A 21,380-nucleotide genomic window follows, 5' to 3' on the forward strand; every position below is an offset into this window, starting at 1 on the left:
AACAGCTGGTCAAGTGTGTGCTTTCTTTAAAAAGACAACCAAACCCCAAACTGCATCCATGCGAGGAGAAAGAAATATTTGAATTAAGAATATCTCTGTATGTTTAAAAACACTGTCAGGAAAGAATAATATGACTGGAAACAAGAGGAGGTATGTTGTAAGCCTCTAGGAATCTTGAGCCCACTGGTAAAAAGATTTTCTACAGAAAATCCTGCTTAAGCTTCTAGGGACAGAGGAGAAGTTTACTATATTACCTTCGAATGCCACTTTTCCTGCTTTGTTTAGGGGCTCTATAGCCAAATAAGATGGGAGGAAGAGGGTGGAGAATAAGCAAAATTGATTTCTCATATAGTTTCAGCCCAAAGGAACAGGTTAGAATTTTGAGAGGGAGGAGGGGAAAAAAGAGGGAGGGAGGGAAGGAAGGAGAGAAAAAAAAAAAGCAAGAATTAAGAAAGTAGGAAGGAAGGGGAATCTAGAAGATGCTCTGGAAAGTCTTGACTTTGGAGTGGGAGGAGTTTTTATCTCCACTGAAGTCACTACCCAACACCAAAAGGGCTGATTTGTCTGGAACAGAGGTAACACCTACCCCCCTGCCATGTGCAGCAGCAAGAAACAGAGCACATCGCTAGGAGACAAGAATCACGAGCCACTGAATCCTCACACATCTGAGAAAGCAGAATGTGATCCTGGCCAAAGCACAGCCATGAGAGCTCAGGAGATGAGATTTTGTGCAGCAAAACCAGTGCATTCCCAAACAGAACAGACACAGGGACGTGAAAATAAACCCTTAACCGTGTGCCAGGAGAGGACTTATAGGAAACCCAAACATGCCTCCTAAGGACTCAGCAGAGGTGGACTAAGGGGAAATTTAAAATATCAATGTCCCTCATAAATTTGGAAATTGGTTGAAGGCCTAGAATAATTTTCATTCATTCATTCATTCATTCATTTCATCCATCCATCTTTCCATCCACCCATCTTTCCATCCACCCACCCAACTACTATTTAAGACAGCCTATCAGGAGCCAAGTGCTACATCAGATGCTCGAGATATAGGGCCAAAATAAGACAGGAGCCCTCACAGAGCTCACAGCTCAGAAATGAAAAACAAAACAAAACAAAACAAAAAACAAAAAAAAAAGAAGTAAAAAACAACACGAATTCACCATATATGTCACAGTGTAATGGAAAACCCTGGGTAAATGGTCAGGGTGACAGAAGAGGGGGCAGATGGAACAGCCAAGGCTGGAGATGAGAGGGGTGAGGTGGACACACTGAGAAACTGTGCAGAATTACCATCTATTAAACTTCCATGTGGAACACCTCCAGGCAAACCATGCACATTTCTCCAGCAATTACCTGATACCCCGACTCCCCATTGCCTTACGTGGGGCCAGATGAACACATTCATTTTACCTTAGCCTCGGGCACCACTGGCATTTGTGTGAAAGAATCCTGAGCCAGGTCATGGCCAAAGGACATGCTGCCAATCCCCACAGGTCTTTCGCAAGGTGTGAGGGGGCTTGGGGTGTCACAGTAACTGGCAGGTGCTACTGGAAGTTGTGACCTGGACCAGGAATGCTCGCCATCCTGCAATGCCTGGGAAAGCTGCTCCTGCAGAAGACTTGTTGATCCCTGAGTGCCTGTGGCACGTTACTGGAGAAACTCTGGGCCAGGCTGGGTCCTGGGCCACACTTGCAATTTCACCTTAATATTTTTCTGATTTAGAATACTGGCTCTATTTGAATTATTACCCTTTCACAGTTACTAACCAGAGAACATACACAGAAAAGAATTCCACAGAGAATCTTTATTTGTAATTGATGCTGAGAAAGAGACAACGTGTTTTGTTATAGTTGAAAGGACAGCAGTGTTTTCTTCCCTGAAATAATAGCAGGATCTGGCTTCATAATAGGGTCCTCATAAAAATAAAATGTCCCTCCCCACTGCGGTTTCATGATTTCATACCAGTGCCTCATTAGAGACCAGAAGGACTGCTGCCCAAAACCACCTTTAAAGGGGTTAGCGTTCACATGTGACACTTCTGGCACTGTCCTCCTTTTGATGGAAGGAAGTGCTGTCGGGGAGATGTGGGACTACTTACTGCACACATGAGGAACCAGGACAATGGAATGGAGACATTTCTAAGTGGCCATGCAGGACACAGACCAAAGTGGGAATGGTTTGGAGCCACTCATATCAGCACTCGCTATTCCTATGGTCTCCCTCCTGGGGTAAAATCAAGGGAAAGAAATAATTGTAATGCTCTTGGTGACCTCAGGGTGTATAGCACAGGAGGAATGGCGTGTTTGCCGGGATTCAAAGTCCCATTGCGGGCATCTTCTAGACTTCCTGAGTGCACAGAGAGAGACAAGGGAAGGTCTGCTACCCCAGGGATGATCCCAGGAAGTGACTGCCCAGGAGTCCACTTGTGGTGAAACACAGGAAGATGGACAGAAACTCTGTGGTCAAACCATGATTTCAGTTTTTCAGCAGGTCATATTGTTGGGAAAATGAGACAGAGACTGGTCTCCATGTTTCATTAAAGAGCAGTGAGGGGATATTCTTCAGTTGCAAGGGTGGAAGGCTCCTATTTTCTGACAAAAGCATAAAACAACTACTGCCATGTAACATCCCCCGCCCCTTACTGCCAACCTTCTTGAAAACTGAGCCTACTCTTAACACACCCACTCAATTATACCTGCTCTCACCAGTCTGGCTTCTGCTCCTGGGAGAATCCTCTTGCGCATTCACTAGGGAGTCAACCCCCAGCCTCCTCCATTCTCACTGTCCAGCTGCCTCTCCTCGGATTCATTCATTTGCTCATGCAGTATTTACTGAGAAACAACTAGATTCATGCATTATTCTAGACCTGGTGAAAACAGCAGTAAGCGAGAGAGCTAAGGTCCCAGTTTCCCTGGAATGCAGAGTCTAAATGGGGAGATAATATTTATAGATAATAAATAAGCAAAAAAAAATGAACAGGATCATTTCAACTATCAAATAAACATGCCTCATAGGGCTGTTCTGAGGGTTAAAGGAATTAATAAACATGGTAAGTGTGTATTACAATGGAGTGGCCATTAATTAAGAGCTCAGTATTAACTACTGCTTCACTACTTCTATTACTTACATCAGACTTACATTAGGTGGTAAAGAAAGGCTTAACTGAAGAGGAGGCATTTCAGCTGAAACCTAAATGACGATTAGAAACCAGCTGGGGAAAGATTTGGAGGACGATCATTCCAGACTGAAGAAAAAAAGCCAAGGTGGGGAAGAACATGAGAGGGTCCTGGGAACAGAAGAAAGGGTAGTGTGCTTGGGGCATCGTGGATGATGAGGAGAGGGGTAAGAAATGATGGCAAAGTGGACCAAATCAGGGAGAGCTTTATAAGAATAGAGAATGCCTCCCCATATTGTAAGTAACTAAAAAAATTGGCCCATCCACATGGACTTCAAGCAACCTGTTGTCTCCATGAAGACAACCCAAGCCAGAACAATTACCAACATCTGTGTAGAGCTTTGCATCGTATGGACAGTGATAAAACACTAGATTGGGGGTCAATAACCTTTGAAGTGGTCCTCACTGGCTAAGGGACAGAAGCCAAGTGCCTTAACTTCTTTATGCAAGCTGCAAAATGAAATGAATTTAATTAGATGATCTTTAAGGTCCTTTCTAGCCTGTGCTTTTATATTTCTATTCCTGCATTTCCACTAGGTATGAAAACAGATGTAGGCCAGCAAAGCTATTGCATATTTTATATGAAGCCATATCTTTACTCATGCTATTAATAGGTCTGCTAATTAGAAAAACAGTAATTTTTTCAAGCAATATTGCTATGTAAAAGGAAAAACAACCACCCAAATCTGCCTCCTCTAAGACTGATTTTGCAAGAAAACCTAATCTTCTGGTAAATACAAAATCTAACCGGGAGACTTTTCATTCTTTCCTGTGTGCAATTAACAGCAAACACCTTGTCATAAACATTTTTGAAAGGTCAGAGATGGCAACAATTTTGCTAAAGAGATAAACAGTCGAATAAAACACTGCCCTGGTAATTCCCAGGCTTCAAAAAACAGCATATGTCTGATCAATAATGAGACACACAAAAGGGATTGTGGGATAAAAGGCGGGTCCAATTTAAGGTATTAAAAACTTGCCTAAGTCATTTTTTTCCCCCAACACATCTTGTGTTGCCGCAGATAGCAGAGCCGTTAATGGGCAATGTTAGAAAAGTAAGATTCTGGCTATGAAACAAAAGACTGTTTTAGCTTGGAGGAGTAAACAATAGTAAGAATAAGGATTTTTGCAAAAGCCAAGGTAAGAACATTTTCCCTCTGTAATAAATCAACTATTGAGCTCAAATTTCAAATGCTATTTTGAATTTATTATTGCCTTTTACCTTTGTCCTAGCACAAACTATCAGAGCTCAAAAGATGCTAGTTTATTCTTAAAAGTATGTTTATACTTTAAATGTGCCTTAGAAATAGTATGTTTTATGTATATTTTCCTTTCTAGTACTGTTGTCTTAAAAGTAAATTTGACTTTTTGTACATTGAAGAGATAGGTTTACTTTCTAAAATGTTCATTGTAAATTTTAATTTTTTAAATAAGGCGTTTCCAGTCCTTATGGCAGGTTTCAGATTCCTGGCAAAAGTATTTTATCACTTAAACTGCATTACGCATTGATTATCTATTATCTATTCATATTAAGGAGGCTCTATCATCAGTTAATGTTTACTAAACAATCAATAAAATCGAAGTGAAACCAGAATAAACTTAAACAAATATTAGTGGGATAAAATTCAGGGAAAATTGAGACCATGTCCACTTACAAGGGTAGGCTTTGTGAGAACTCATTTCTACCTTAAAGATCTAATTTATCTTTTTTAATGCCATCGAAGTTAATAATGGACGACATGTCTTACAGCTTCAGTGATGCAGCAACTTGTCGATAACACGGAGAATTTAGAAACCAATTCATCAATTCACAATTTTTTTTATTGGACCATGGATGGTTAATTATAAATCATTAGACCCTCCAATAATAAAACCCTAGAAAGAGAGAGTTAATTAATACAGAAGTGAGTACCTTAACTAACTCAATGAATAAGTGTTCCTCTTGTGCCCCAATAACAGGTGTTCCTTTTCCCTTTGAGCATTTTTAGGGTAGGGTGAGAATAAGGTATATAGAATGGGAGAAAATGAAGTAGAAAAAAAAAGATGACCCTATATATAAATAAATAAATAAATATATATATATATATATTCATATACACACACATACATACACATACATATATGTAATTATAGGCCTTTGTCTAATTGTATACATATAATTGCATATATTTGTGAGGTATTTATATATTTACATTTGTTTTTACGTATATTTATATTTTTTATGTATTTATTTACATACAAGTATATCTGTGTTTATATGTGTTTTGTTACAGGTGTATTTACTTCACAAATACCTCTCTCCCAGACACCCACAATGAGTCTATTATGTTCTGGGTAAATAAGGAGGAGTGCAGCTTTCCCGTATGTCCTTATTCAGAGGGGAGGCAGGGTGGTTGAAGGATTTCTCCACATCTCAGTTTTGCACTTACTGGTAAAGTTGCACTGCTCCTCACGTATTTGCGTACTGATATTCCATTACCTCTTAAATGTCCACGCTGGAGAGGACGTTAGTGATTATCTTACCCCCTCCCCCCCTTCACCATTGCAGAACCAGCTCAGGGACATTAAGAGACCTGTCCATGTGCTGGGAATTGTGTAAGACTGAGGATTCAGAGACCTGTACTCCCCTGAAGCAAATGATACATTATATGTTAATACATTATATGTTAATAAAAAACATTATATGTTAATAAAGAAAAAGAGTCCAAGGTCACTGGTCCAAGCCAGTTAGAGACAGTCCCACCCCCCCAGCCCCCCAACCCAGCAATCACTGCACCAAGCTTCTCTGCTCTCCCCTGCCCAAGAGCACATCTTCCCACACTCAACGACGGAGAAATTAATGAGTCTGCAAGTTAAAGATTTGCCTTAAACAAATGGGTTCGTTACTATTTAATTGAGGAGGCTTCAGAGCAATAAAGGCCTTGCTTACCAAAATGAGATAAGCAGCTCATGAAATGTTGAGCTCGAGAAATTCAAAAACTGTCACAAGTCAGTAAGTGCTGCCTTTCTGTTTGATGAATGCCACCCAGTAGCTGCAGAAGTATCAGAAACTAATGGTGTCCCGGCACTCCGTAGGCATACATTAATGGGATCGGGAACATAAAATATAAACAATAATGTACATATTGATCGTTCCGGACACTTGAAGCCCAACAAACATTTGAAAGGTCAGTCTTTGTACTTGCATCACATTACAGATAAGTCATTTGCTTAAAGCTGGAGACTTGCCTCTCCATGTAAATTTATCTGGTGACCTCTATCAGTTTCATCATGCCGGGCCTCTGTTGCTTCCTTAGGTTCTGGCATGAAAAATATACCAGAAGTGCTTAACCCCACAAGACGTATTCAAATAAATGACAATACACATTGCTAGGAAGGATACTCTGCGGGAGCAATCTGTTCTACAGGCTGAATAAGCCACAAAACAGGATTTTACCGATAGAACATATTCAAGAGTTTCTATAAGTCTCTTACCACATGAGCTCACCAATGAATATGAGTGCTTTCAAGGTGTTTCAAAAATATACACGTTTTAGGCAGTACAATGCCAAAATTATTTTTACTGTCACCAAAAAACTAAATTTGGTTTAGGTAGTTCACACTAGAGTATAGGCACTTTTTCCTACAATGAAAGATTTCTTTCTTTTCAGAGCTCCTCCAAAACAATCTAAAAAATGTGAAGGTTCCATGGCTGCCCATATAGACAAGACGTCCTTTTACTGGGGCATTCCCTTCTGAAGGCACCTTTCCTCCAGAATCAGGCTTCCATCCAGCAGGATTTCTGGTGCTCCCACCTCTGGACAAAAGGATAGTAGATACAGATGATTCGAGATCCACCAGCTCCAGTTCCTTCCCCAAAATGGTAAGTCCCATTTGGAGTCAATCTCCCACTGCTGGCTTACACAAAGAGCAAGAGGAACTTGGAGAGGCTGAAAGAAAGACTTGCAGTTTATGCCCTCTTTTCAAGAACAAGCAAGAGTTGGAAGTATTTCAGGTCTCCTTTGACAAGGGATCAGATTACCCTAAATTTGGAGAGTTCCCCCATTTGCTATCAGTTAAGAGCCAAGCTTTTAGCCATGACTCCCACCCCCAAAGGATGGTGAGAGGGAGCTGAAACAGAGCAATGTCCTCTGGAAGAGCCTTGCAAAAACACTTTTTAGAATCTCCTCTGGCAGAAGACATTCCTGTATCTGTAGAAGACTGAAAATACACAGGCTTTTAGGTGGACAGTTTTAATCTTAAGTATTTCAACAGTTGCCTGTGAGGAAGGCAACCAGATTTTCTGAATTTTCATTATATGGATCTTTCACATGGACTTCTGTGAAATTCTACAATAGCTAAAATCAGACATTTTGAAAACCAGATTGCCTTATTCCTGAATACCAGTTGCAAAAACACTTTAAAAAATATTTTATTTATTTGACAAAGAGAGACAGCAAGAGAGGGAACACAAGGAGGGGAAGTGGGGAGGGAGAAGCAGGCTCTCCACTGAGCAGAGAGCCGACACAGGACTGGATTCCAGGATCCATCCAAGGATCATGACCTGAGCCCAAGGCAGATGCTTAATGACTGAGCCACCCAGGCACCCCTCAAAAACACTTTTCAAATTTATATTACATTCATTAGCAATTTAGCAATCCTAAAATCATGTATTTATAATTTATATTAAAATATCGGCATGCTAATAATACAGAATTTTAAAACCCTAAAGGAAAACAGTGATTTCTTTAGTAGCCAAGTGACCTGATTTTGATGTAAAAGACATCATTTCACAGTTATCTAATGAAATAATTACCTATTGATAATTCTACTTTACTTACTTTTTAAGATTTTATTTATTTATTTGTCAGAGAGAGAAAGCTTGTGCAATTAGGGGTGGGGGAGTGGGTGGCGCACTGGCACGGCTGCAGAAGCAGCAGGTAGGGGAGAAACAGGCTCCCCTCTGCGCAGGGAGCCCGCGCCTCCTGCCCATGCAGGACTCGATCCCAGGACCCTGGGATCAGGACCTGAGCTGAAAGTAGGCACTTAAGGGATTGAGCCACCCAGGCACCAAGGTTATTCTATTTTAAAATGTATGTAAAACCTCAAGTGGACCAGAGGATTTAATAAATATCAGTTTAACCAAAACTCGGTGATTATACTTGGACAAAAGAGAAGAACATTTCAAAGCAGAGCTTTTGTTTCTTGCTTAAAACAGATTTACTCTGAATATAGTTCGTAAACGTAAACTGTATCCTGTTAAAGTAAATAAGCTTCCGTTACTATTGTCCTGATATTTAGGTTTTTAAAGGCCCCAAAAGCCTGCATAGCTCAAACAACTTTTATCTCAATCAAAACTTAACTAAGACAATCATATTAATATTGAGTGAAAAAAATTCAGGACCCTGATAGGGATTACATTTTTTAATAAATAAATTGTATTCTGAAATACAGGTTGTAACTTCATTTTGTCCTATATTGAGAGATGTTCATGCAAGGGAAAGGCAGCATTTTAAAGCTATAAACATTATCTTTTAGCATGCCAAAATGTATCTTTTATGGAGCTAATTTTTAATCATATAAAACCTGTTGGCTAAGAATCCCCCTGAAAGCTGCTTTCTGCATTTTCTGTGCTTTAAATTTTAAACTGAGACTCTGATGATTAATGAACAAGAAGAAAAACCTTTAATTTGAGACCAAGAATCCTACTTCACTACTGCTTACAATAAGATAAATACCAAAAGGGTCGCCTGGGTGGCTCATTTGGTTAAGCAGCTGCCTTCGGCTCCAGTCATGATTCCAGGGTCCTGGGATGGAGCCCCAAGACCTGGGGCTTGGCAGAGAGCCTGCTTCTCTCTCTCCCTCTGCCTGCTGCTCTGCTTACTTGTGCTCTCTGTCTGTCAAATAAATAAATAAAATCTTAAAAAAGATAAATACCAAAAAAATGACCAAAGTTGTGTCTTCATTATATCAAAAACTGTTCGCACATCCTAAGATGCAGACTTACAATGACATTCAAGGACAGAGCCACCTGCACTTGGACTGAAGGAACTGTGTGGTCCTCCCAAGGAGGTTTTTTCAGGCAAAAAATTCAAAATAAAAATACATTTATTATATCCTCCCTTTGAATGTTTCTTCAAAAGTTTCGTTACTCTTTCAAGGCTCAAGTCAAATTTGCAGGTGGACTATTTTTCCTGTGCGCCAACCTCGGGATCTTTTCTTCCTTCTTGAAAAGGTACTGGCCGGCTCTCTGGGCAGCAACTCCATGAGGCCGAAGGCTGTGTACCTCCAGGTCCTGCCCCTGGCGTCTCAGGTTTAGAAAAAATGGAACTAGGCTATCAATATCACCTTAGTTTCAAAGAAACAGTTCTCTGCTGCAGTACCTAAACTCAAAGGATTTCCCTTTGACAAGAGGCATGTGGTGATGTGAAAAGGGAAAAGAGGGTCCCTACTGGGACTGTGAACGTCCTCGCATTTGCGAGGCCAACTGCCACACTCCAGGCTTTTCTTATTCCCTGACAAGGCTCGTCCCAGCCCTCCCCTGGGAGGCTTTTGACAGCAACTGCAAACAACAGAAGCCAGCAGGAATGTGTAAGAACAGGTGCTGGAGCCTCCCAGGGCAGCCTGCTTGCAGAGAAAGGGCGGCCTCAGAGCAGCCTTGGGACATCCCACTTTGGAGATGCCCTCTTGCCCTCCACCAATGCAAGATCTTGCTTCTTTTCATGCAGCAGATGTTTGGAGAGATTTGTAACGATGCATTATGGCTTCTAAGCTGCTGTTGGCAAATTTTCTCGGTCAGCTCTTAAGGAGACTTTGGTGAGATTGCCACCAAGGTAAAACAAGGATGGAAAAATTCATTCTTGGGTTTGAATTCAGATAAGGGAAATAATAATAAAAGGCTAGGACCTTTCCATATTACTCCATTATTCCAGGTTACTGCTTTCCACTTCCTACCACATCTCAGGAAAGGGGACATGCCTAGGTTCAGGGAGTCTCCCTCATTGAAGAGGAAACAGATCAGAGAGTGCTGCCTCTACAAAGAGGTAAGGAATATCCACACACCACACGTTCCAGCATGTTAGACCCCACCTCGGGAGCATCTGGCCAACTACTATTGGATTATCGCTCTGTGGGCAGGGTGCTCTGCATGTGGACATAGTCACCTGTGCGAGTGAACCACCACTCAGCGTGGCTGTTTGGGCCAGCTTCTTCAAGTGTGGTCCATGGACCAGCAGAAGCAGCATGAGACACCCTAGGAGCTTGTTAGAAATGTAAAATCTCAGGCTGCCTCCGTGGCTCAGTCAGTTAAGCATCTGATTCTTAACATTAAGTCAGGCCTTTGATCTCAGGGTCTGAGTTCAGGGTCCTCTCTGGACTCCACATTGAGGGTGGAGCCTACTTAAAAAAAAAAAAAAAAGTTAAACCTCAACCCTACCCTAGTCCTTTGAAAACTATAGTTAACCAGATCCCCAGGGCGCCTGGGTGGCTCAGTGGGTTAAGCCACTGCCTTCGGCTCAGGTCATGATCTCAGGGTCCTGGGATTGAGCCCCGCATCGGGCTCTCTGCTCAGTGGGGGGCCTGCTTCCCTTCCTCTCTCTCTGCCTGCCTCTCTGCCTACTTGTGATCTCTCTCTGTCAAATAAATAAATAAAATCTTTAAAAAAAATCTCTCTCAAATAAATAAATAAATAAATAAATAAATCTTTAACCAGATCCCCAAATGACTGTTATGCGGATCCAAGTTTGAACTGCACTATGTTACAGCTTCTTAGAGCAACTCAGTGCTCAGGATTCAGAGAGCAAGGTCTGCCCTACACCAGTGTAGTGGCTTACCCTGCTCCAAGAGCGCTCTGGTGCAGTATGGAAGCCAATGCATCTATGATATAGTTGAGAAGACCAAAGTCAAACAGTAAATGACAGGGGGTAGAACTCAAAATTTCCAAATCTTGGATGTTTGTCTTTTCAGCTGCTTCGGCTAGTCCTAAGGAATAGCTCTTTCACATCTGGGCCATGAGAACTTCATTTTTTTTTCCTATTGGTATCATTGGTATAACGGAAAGAAGACTACAAGTACTGTTTCTACTGTTATTCACCCTCGTAACTTTGAACAAATCACTTCTTTAAAAAATAGGTTGGAAGCCAAACAAAACAAAGGACATTTATAAAATAAAGTTATTAAACTAAAAACAAAAGAGTAGGGCCATGATTTAGCAGTAAGTAGCAAATACTAAAAAAAAATATTCAAGTTCTAATTTATAAATTTCTGGAAATGTATCCCAGGAAAATATTCCCAAGGAAGAAAATTTTACATGTACTAAAATGATGATTACAGTATTATTTATAATAGAAAAAAACTGAAAGCAACCAAAATGCTCTCTGTTCAGGATATGTGGCTAATTAAATTATGGAACAGTTGCTCATTTAACATATTTGCCAAGACTTGGCAGCAGCATGAAAAATTCTGGTATACTGTCAAGAGGAAAAGCAGGTTATAAAACTGTGGCAACATTACAATTCCACTATGTCAAGACAGGTATACTTCTAGAAAACAATGGAAAACATTTGTGAAACCTCTCGTGTTTTATCAGGATAAATAGGATATAGGTGACTGTTTCCTAAACTTTCAGTAGTTATTCAATTACTTTATCTCTTTAGAATAATTATCATGGAAACAAATGTAGTAATGATGAGAACTAATACAGTTATTACAAAGTATCCTTAAATCTGGCCTGAACTCCATGGATGGTAACAAGAATGAACATGACAGAGCTGTCTGTTCTCGGGGCTTTGCTGAAAGCTTCATCAGCCTGGCTCATTCAGTCCTCTGAGAACATAATCACCCCCACTTTACAGATGAGGAAACCAGGACACACAATGCTTAGCCTCTTTGAAACTCCACTGCACATACGATCTATGTACCCTGAAGCTTTCTTGTAAGAATGAAAATAGGGTCTTATTAACCCATATGGTTCTATTTTTAAAAGGCCACACAGAGATAGAAACTATACTAGGGGCAGGGAGGGACTTTCCATTTTCCTGTCAAGATGGGGACAGACACAGCTCCCAATTGTGATGACCCTTACAGACTGCCACCACACTAGACTGTCTTGCAGAAAGGTGTGGACTCGCGTGGTATCCTCAAACACCCCTGAGGCAGCATCATTTTCAGTGGACAAACACCTAAACAACAGAAATCTGTGTTACGCTTCAAGGTGAGATAAAGGTGCCAGCAATATCTGTCCTAGAAATCAGGAGACATGGGCTCGGAGTTTGGTTGTATCATTTCTCAGCCCTCGGCTGCCCCATCTGTGCAGTGCGTACACATGTTTGGTACTGCTCACCCAGCAAGAAAGCCAGCCCCTCTCAGCCACGACTCCACTTTTGCCCAAACTTTCCCCATATTGTTGGCAAAGTGGCCATCTCAAAACCCAATCTAGTCAGGTCACCACACTTCTACCCTACTGCAAACCATTTGCTTCCAGTTGTCCCTAAGATAGACCCCCATCATCCCTAGCACAGTTCACACAATTCTGTGGGGTCTGGCCCTCCCCTGTCACTTTCCATTTTGAGTTCCAAGCTGCCCTCACACAGCTTTCTCGCAGGTCCTCGCACTGGCTCATGCATCCTCTGCCTGGGTATCTCTCTTCTTTCCGCGCTTCTCCAAGGTGCCTCAGTTCCATCAGGGAGGCTTGCAGACCTGTCCCACAGGAAAAACTTACCCTGTGGTACCTGCTCACCCCTTCATGTCCCTTTCCTTCATGCCACTCAGTGCACTGGTAGTTTCATAATATTTGTGTGAGTCTGTAATTCACGTTTCTGTATGTCCTGTCATTGTCACACTGCCTGCTATAATGTAGCCTCTATATAACCTGCTATAATGTAGAAATGCAGAGGCTTTTCTTAGTATCTCCAATTCTTCACCCATGGCAGGTCTTTGATAAATCTTTGTTGAATAAATATTATTCTGAAATTATTCCGAATTACTCAGAATTTATTCAAAATATTATTCTGAATGAAAATTATTCCCCAGACTGCCATGGAACTGTACAGCTAACACATGCTCAAATAAACCCAGGAGACTTGGACTACAGAAATAACAAACGACGTTTAAAGTCCGCTTTCCCACCCCGCCACAAAAAAGAAAAACTATTATGCCAGATCAACTAAGACAGTAACAAAGTCAAGGCAAAAAAGCCCTTCATAGGGGCGCCTGGGTGGCTCAGTGGGTTAAAGCCTCTGCCTTCGGCTCAGGTCATGATCCTGGGGTCCCGGGATCAAGCCCCACATCGGGCTCTCTGTTCTGTGGGGTGCCTGCTTCCTGCTTTCTCTCTCTCTGCCTGCCTCTCTGCCTACTTGTGATCTCTGTCAAATAAATAAATAAAATCTTTAAAAAAAAAAAAAAGCCCTTCATAAACTCCAAATTACAGCATAAACATGACTTGCCTCCACCCTTTTTAGAAACAGCTATGGTATAAATATATACATAAAATAGAAAATACAGGGTGTAATTGTTACTGACAGACTGGAAAGCAAATTATTAAGTTAAATTCTCTGGAAGGATTTAAACCCAGTCGAATCACACTGAAACAACTTTTTAGCCAAGATTCAGATAAACTATAGAGTAGGCTTACCTGTGTCCTAATTTCCTCATTTCTATAAATGCAGTTTCACTAAATGATCCTTGACATCCCTTGAACGCTCAGATTCTGATAATTTGACAATTAACATAACAGTGAGACTCAAGAAAACTTATGCATGTATTACGCCAAGCAAGGCGACTCTGTGGACACTTGAACTGGCCCTTAGGGGAATCCCTGAGGAAGACCCACTTTGTCTCTCTTCCTTTCCCCCTTCTCCATCTGGAGGGCCTCCCCTCCTGCTCTCTTCTGCTTCTTTTTGCTCCTAGAATAACTGTCAGCAAGATTAATTTAAATCCACGTGCTGTCTTTCCCTGGGGGCATTTGTCTTGAATTTTTCTCTCTCAGTGTGGTAAAAGTTGTTTCCTGCCCCCAGGAGAAAGGATTTCAGGCACTAAAAGACCTTTGGAAGACGTATTTATGTATTTATGGAGCAGGGGCCCTGTCTGTCTGCAAAGTCAGCTTCCTCTCTCAGCCCCTGAAAGCGCTCAGTCCCTCCAAGGAACAAGGGCTGGTGAGGGAAGCTCAGAAAAGGGACCAAGTCCCAACTCAAGTATTACATGTTCAGACTTTGTTCAAATGCATTTCTGCATGTATTCATGAAAGAATATAAGGCTTAAGTGTCTTGTGAAACTGATGCACAAAAATTCAATCTGGCAATAATTAGAAACAATTTGTTATTCATTAACTAGTTTTGACACTACAAAGTAAATCATTTCTTGGTCACTTCAAATTAAAAAATCATCCCCTGGGTGTGAAATTTATTAAAAATATTTTACATTAAGCGTTTTAAGCGTTTATGTGTAAGAGTCTCAAATCTCTGCACAACATACATATAGCACATGGGATAAAATATAAAATGTAAAAAGTACATACTTGTGTAATCAACTAAAATACTTAATTTCTAATGTCTTCTTTGCAAGGTAAATTACCCACTAAACAATGAATATACTTACTATAATATAATAAATCTAGTACATATAGTGTATATAGTATTATTATTACAATATACTATGTTAAATTTCTTTTTGTAGCATTTAGGAAAATTAGAAGAAAGACTAGATAAAACAAAGAATATGTCAGAATTAAGCATAAAATTTAATTGAAAATTTAAATTTGGAATAATACTTCTAAAAAAGATAAGTTTCTTCAACTTTTAAATTCAAAACTTCTATTTTATGATTCTGTGTTTATGGAAAGTTTCTAAATTTCTGAATGAACTGTGAATGCTAGAAAGAGTATTCTAAAGATTTCAAATAGACACCTAAAATTACCCATTAAATACACAAAAATTTTAATGCAAAATAAGTGTGTACTTCAAAAATTAGGTAGCATTTTGGTAGCACTTAAAAGCAATGCCACTTCTGACTCCTTTATTATCAGTTGAGACATCGTCTTTTATACAAGTGCAACATGATTTAATTGATTTTTATTATGACTAGGCCTGGTAATTTTTAAGAGTTGATTATGCCACACAGAGGGGGAGATTTTATTTATGTGTTCTAGGATTTTATTTATGAAGCAAGAGGTTAGCTCATTAAAGTCTACCTTTGGGAAAGAAGCAAATTTGTTGTTTTATACAGGTTTAATTAAACTACATTAAGAAAAAACCCCACAAATCCTTAGAACTGAGAACTTTCCAAGCCATCCATGATTTTAGCCACAGAGTTGGCAAAAACCGTAACTAGGTGCAATTTGCTAATTTTGTAGCATGATTGTTTGGAGTGCAGTTAAACGGTTTCTCAACCCATGGTTTTGTCAGAGGAGAGCCACTAAGAAAGGACACAGCATACCTAATTCAGTTCACCCAAATTTGGTAGACTGCAAAGGGAATTTCTTACCCCAACATTAGCATTACAAGACACTCAAGTTTAACTGTAGGTAGCGACTTTCCATTCAGTGCTCTTTTCAGCATCTTATAGTAAACGCGTGGATAAGAAGGAGGGGGAAATAAAGCTTTGACAGATGGTACTCAGCGCTTGACTCCTGCTGAGCTCAGCAGGACCTGTGGTTTCCAAGGTTAGGGCTGTCAAAATGGCTCTGTCTATCAAGTGAATAACAAAGTGTAGACTGCCTGTCCGTTTCCTATACAAAACTTAGATTTCATGTGCCATTATTGTCCGTCTTTCTGCTGATTTAATAACTTCCAAGGAGAAGAACTGAGAGTTCCAATATAGCGTCACTATTTGAGAAACTACCTGGAAAAGGAATTCTCAAGGGCTGAAAAGAGGTAGGCCGAGATCTAATCTCTTACACTTCAGTTTCTCTCTAAGGCTTCTTGACTTGAAAAGGATTGGAAAGCCACCAAAGGTTCGCTTTTGGTTAAAAGCTAAATGTGAACCTTTTTAAATGCACTTAATGTCTCGCTCTCTCAAAAGGGAAGAATGTTTCTGTTACAAATCCTTGCAGTGGTGGGGACTTATTCAACTAGTGATATTGAGAATGAAAAGGAAAATGTTTCTATTATGAAATACAGAAATGTGTTTAGTTGTGTTTGTCAAAGTCCGTTTCTCACCTTTCACAGCTTTTATTAAAACCACCCTCTTTTTCCCCCCAACTACGTCTAGAGCCTTCAGATGGTCGGAATAAGTAGTGGAGACTGAAAGACTGAATAATGTCATCAAATTGGCCTTTTGTCTGACGCTGTTACAGCTGTTTTTCTTGGTAAGTCTTATGGATTTTCTTCACACGTATTTTGTGATTTCCAGATTGTTACTGACCTCTTTGGATTCCAATAAAGGGCCAGTTAGTGGATTCATAAATCCAGGCTTTTTATTAAGAGGATGCTGAAATTAGGATTGTGGTAGTGTGCCTGAATAATCTAATAATTGTATGTCAGTGTACAACTTATAACACTTAAAGTAAAACTTCCCATTGTTATTTCATAAGAACAAAGTAAAATTAAAATGTGCCATTTTAAAAGTGACATAGCTGGACACACTTTAGTGATGGCCTATTACTAAGCATTTTCATTGCTCTTTTTGATGAGCTGTAAAAGTACCTATCTTGTCCATTTTTTGAGCTGGCTTGAGCGAACCCCATCCACTTGGGTGGTAACTTACTAGCATGTCCGAAAGAAGACAGTCTTGCTACAATATAGTTGAAGAATTTTCCTCTGCAAATATTTAGTTTATGTAAGTTCCATGATCATAATGGAAATGTAATTTGGAAAGAGAACTGTTATTATTTCCAGTAAATTCAATTACTTCAAACATTTTTTTTTTAAAAAAGGTTTCAGCTTTTATTTTTAAACTCCAACCAGAATTCTCCTAAGATACTATATAGTAAATTCAGTAAATGTTACTGAATTGAAATTAAAAGGGTATTAAAATTTAATAAAAGGAACTCATGAACTGAAATAAAAGGAATATATCTTTTATATCAGATTATGACAAGAAATTATCAAATGTCAATTTAGCATAAACTCATTTCTGGTCGTGCTTGCTTTTTATCCTTGAACTGTAGGATGCTTTTCATCATCTCTGTAGACAATAAGGATAAATAGGAATTTTGAAAAGAAATCCTAAACCCAGATGAAATTTTCTTCTTTTTCTCTACCTGCTTGCTTTGTTCAATAAAGTGATTTCTAAGCTTCTTTCTAACAGCCTATACCATCCCCTTCCCCATGACGTTTTTGTTAATGGTAAACTTGCTCAATCAAGTTTGCTTTTCATGTGTCTGCATTTTTTGAAAAGTCTCTGGGGTTTCTTCATATGTCTGGGGGGAGGGGCACAGTGTGCTTCTGTAATTTCATCTGAGTCCATAAATTATAAGGCCCTGGAAATTAAGATCATCCTTGCCAAGAAGTCAGCAATCCTAGAGGAAGAAAACAGAACTAAAATGCCTGTGACCTACTATCACACACTTAACCCCAAAACTTTCTCCATTTGAACCCAAAGCAATGACCCAGAATTCTGGGACCAAAAAGTTAGAATGTCCAGGGTCGACCAATGTAACTAATATGCTCTAATTGCTCTCTACCTTTCAATTGTGTTTATTTTTTAAAAGTTTTAAATTGCAATAATATACACAACATGAAATTTACCTTCTGAACCATTTTTAAATCTGAAGTTCCATAGTGTTAAGTACATTCCCATTGTGGTGCAATAAATCTCCAGAACTTTTTTCATCTTATAGAACTCAGACTGTCCTCTTTAAACAACTCTCCATTATGCCCACCTCCCCAGCTTCTGCCAACCTCTTTGAATTGGACTACTCCAGCTACCTCATGTATGGGGAATCATACAGTATTTGCCTTCTTATTTGGCTTATTTAACATAATATCCTCAAGATTCAACCATGTTATAGCATGTGTCCAAGTGTCCTTTCTTAAGGCTGAATAGTATTCTAGTATATGTATATATTACATTTTATTTATCCATTCATCCATGCATGAACACTTGTGTTGCTTCCACACTTACTATTGTAAATAATGTGCTATGAACATGGGGGTAAACAATCTTCAGTTGTTTTAGAAAGTGATTACTGCATGCTACAGAGTAAATGAAGACCACAGTACATACTAGATAAAGAATGGTAGAAAAATATAGCAATAAAAATAGCCAATATTTATCAAGGGCTTACTATATGCTCACACAGTGTCATGCCTATCACTGGTATTAATTCTATGAGCAATGCACTATTATTAGCCTCATTTCATAGAAGTGAAAACTGAAGCACAGAGAGGTTGGTTAACTAGTCCAAAGTCACTCAGCTATTAAGTCATTGCGATGCCAAACTGGGAAATGATAGGGGAGGAGAGTATGTGCACTGGGAGAAGGGAAGAAATCTCACAAGTCTTATCTGTAGAGCCACAGCCAAATAGTAAAGAACTCTCTGACCACTGCAGAGCGTGTGGTTTGGCTAAAAGAGCACTCAGATATGAACCAGAAAAAGACATCTATGTCAGCACCATATTCCAGGACCCTCAGCAAGGCAGCTACCCTTCCTGGGCTCAGTGCTGGGGAGGGGGAAGTTGAATTCAGTGTACTCATTTCTGACAGTCCCTCACTCCAAATGAGATTTACCATGTACTTCAGGACTTGGAGCATTATTTGAGAGATGAGGATGTAATTTTAAAAGTTTAAATGTATGCCTCAGTGTTCCAATATTGGTCATCGATTGTTTGCTGATTCTCATTCCACTATGCTCAAATCATTCCTTATACCCCTTGAATGAAACTAAGACAACAATGCCACGATACCAGTAGGCCTGTGTGAGGGAAAATGAGAGCTCTCACTCAGGTGTGTCTGTCCCAACAAAAGCAAAGAATTGTGAACAGTGTTCATTATATATATATACATATATATGTATATACATGTATGTATACATGTATGTATATACATATATATGTATATATATATATACGTATTTATACACACACACACACACACACACATACATATTTACATGATTAGGGTCATATAAAAACTTGCCACTGGAGGGAATGAGAAGGGTAAGTCTCAATGAATCTACATTTTCCTCTGCAGTGAAAATTTATCACTTTATCTCTAGAAACAAAAACAAATGTATGTAAATGCCCTCATCATCATAAATAGTTTCTTAGCTCTTTTGTTCTATGGCTACGAGTTTAGGTTGTTGATCTTTCTGTGTTCATTTTCAGAGCATAACCCTAACTCTTGCTTATAGTGATTAACCTGGACCCAAGGAAACAAAGATATTTTTTAAATACTTAAAGAAAAAAAAAAGCCTTTTAAACATTCTAAGGTCCTGGAGGAGAGCATTTGAATGTCACTGATGTAATTTACAAATAGGTGCAGGTTTGAAAACCCATGAATAACATTTCCAAGAAAAGGCGTTGTGAATTAGGCTCAAGAAAAGACTTGAGTTGGGGTATTGTTTGAATTCTTTGCAAATCAAGTGACAAATGCTTATCTGACCAAAGTCCAGGTATTTCAAATAGAGTTCAGACAAGCGATCAGTGAGGGCTTCCTTTTTTTTTTTCCAGGAATATCTGTTCAATATTAACTTAAAAGAATGTTTTCATTTACTTCCACCCAGCATTTACAGGGGTTAGGACTTTATTTTAAACCAAATAATTACAGTGGAACACCCTCCATACTCTAATCATGAATTTGCCATTCGACAGATAGTAACTACGTTTACCTTCAGTCAAGCTACTAATTCTGTGATACATAACACATCTTCCATCTGTGGTTTCAGAAGATGCGAATTCTAGAAACCAGACAGAAGGGGGAGCTATCTATCTGGAAATTAACTGATCATTTCAAAAATATGTCACATAAATATAGAAGGAAATTCTAACATGACCAAGTCTTACCTTATTTGGTCTTGTATTTTATAGCAACACTAGAAATTTTCTGGTGCATTAAAAGAAAAAAAAGTAAACTTCCAGGAAAGGCAAAAAAAAAAAAAAAAAAAAAAAAAAAAAAAAAAAAACATTGAGCTAAATTAATGAAGAGGCAAAATATATGAACCATTAGAAGTCCAGCTAAAAATACAGTCAGATTTTATGGTTGGGTTTCCCACTTTATAGCAAAATGTAGGAGCAGAATACACCCCCAAAAGACCTAAATAATATATTGCTGCCATACACATCACTAACATTGCCTTCCTATAGATCCTAATCATAAAAGGGAACTCTGACTTTAAAATTGGTAACATCTGGAAATAATGGCAAAATAGAAAAACTGTTGGGCTGCATCTGTCTTGAAAATACTATGTAATAAGATTTACTTAATATATTTGAAAGAGAAAAAAAATGTTTTGTTCCCCAATTTGTTGCAACATCTGAAAGTTCATGAGGTTATGACCCCTCTTTAAGAAAGCATCTCCCACCACCTGCAAATACCCCAGGAAAAGCAGTTGGAAACAATAAAACACGTGCTAGTTAACGGTTACCAGGGAAACCGTTCTGGTTCACCAATCTGAGCGCCTGCGCTTCCCAGTGGCTTTGTCAGAGGGAGACATGCGCCAGCTGTTAGTGAATAACCATTGTTATAGATCATCAGGAAATCACAGTCAGCCTGCAACCCAGCCCCACTGGAAGTTTATTTCTCATATTTGTTCATCACTAGGGCAATCCTCCACCTTTAAAACATCCCCTTAGGCTGGATTAACTAAATAATACCCTGCACCAGCAGGAACGTTTAAAGGGGGCACATTTCAAAAGGGTTTTTTGCCCAGCAAAGAGATTTCTAACTTCTATTCCAACTGTGTCACCTTCCTGTCCCTCCACTTCCCAGTAGCAATTTCAGGCCTGATACCTGAAGTCCATGCCCCTTTGGGTGCTGTCCTTCCTTGCCTTGGTAGGACACTCATGCACATACATATGCAACCATCTCCTAGAGCTTTCAGAGATAGTTTGCTTATTCCACGCTAGAGAGAGCATAAGGGTCAATGAAGGAAGGACTCTGCAAGGCATTTGGGACTGCCACCAGATGAGGGTCTGTCTGAGAGGACAAAACAATGGGTCCCTGCCTCACCAACACACACACTCCAAACAGAACAGCCTCCACTTTTACCAGTTTTATATTTAAGGTTGTTCTATAAATTTATAAATTCATAGGTTTTCTCAGAAACCAAATCATATTCCCTTTTTTA

At 39.4% G+C, this 21,380-nt stretch overlaps 1 long non-coding RNA gene across 4 annotated transcripts in view; it reads left to right on the top strand.

Annotated features, from left to right (window-relative positions):
* The first annotated feature begins 4,177 nt into the window (after positions 1-4,177).
* The window catches only part of LOC309870965, a 63,898-nt gene continuing 46,695 nt past the window's right edge, over positions 4,178-21,380 (top strand). For all 4 annotated transcript variants that reach the window (XR_014314898.1, XR_014314899.1, XR_014314900.1 and 1 more), the window contains exons 1-3: positions 4,178-4,321; positions 6,832-7,043; positions 16,364-16,460. This is a non-coding gene — a long non-coding RNA (uncharacterized lncRNA). The remainder of the gene's footprint in view (positions 4,322-6,831; positions 7,044-16,363; positions 16,461-21,380) is intronic.

Source organism: Mustela nivalis (assembly GCF_964662115.1).
Source record: "Mustela nivalis genome assembly, chromosome: 8".
NCBI lineage: Eukaryota > Metazoa > Chordata > Mammalia > Carnivora > Mustelidae > Mustela > Mustela nivalis.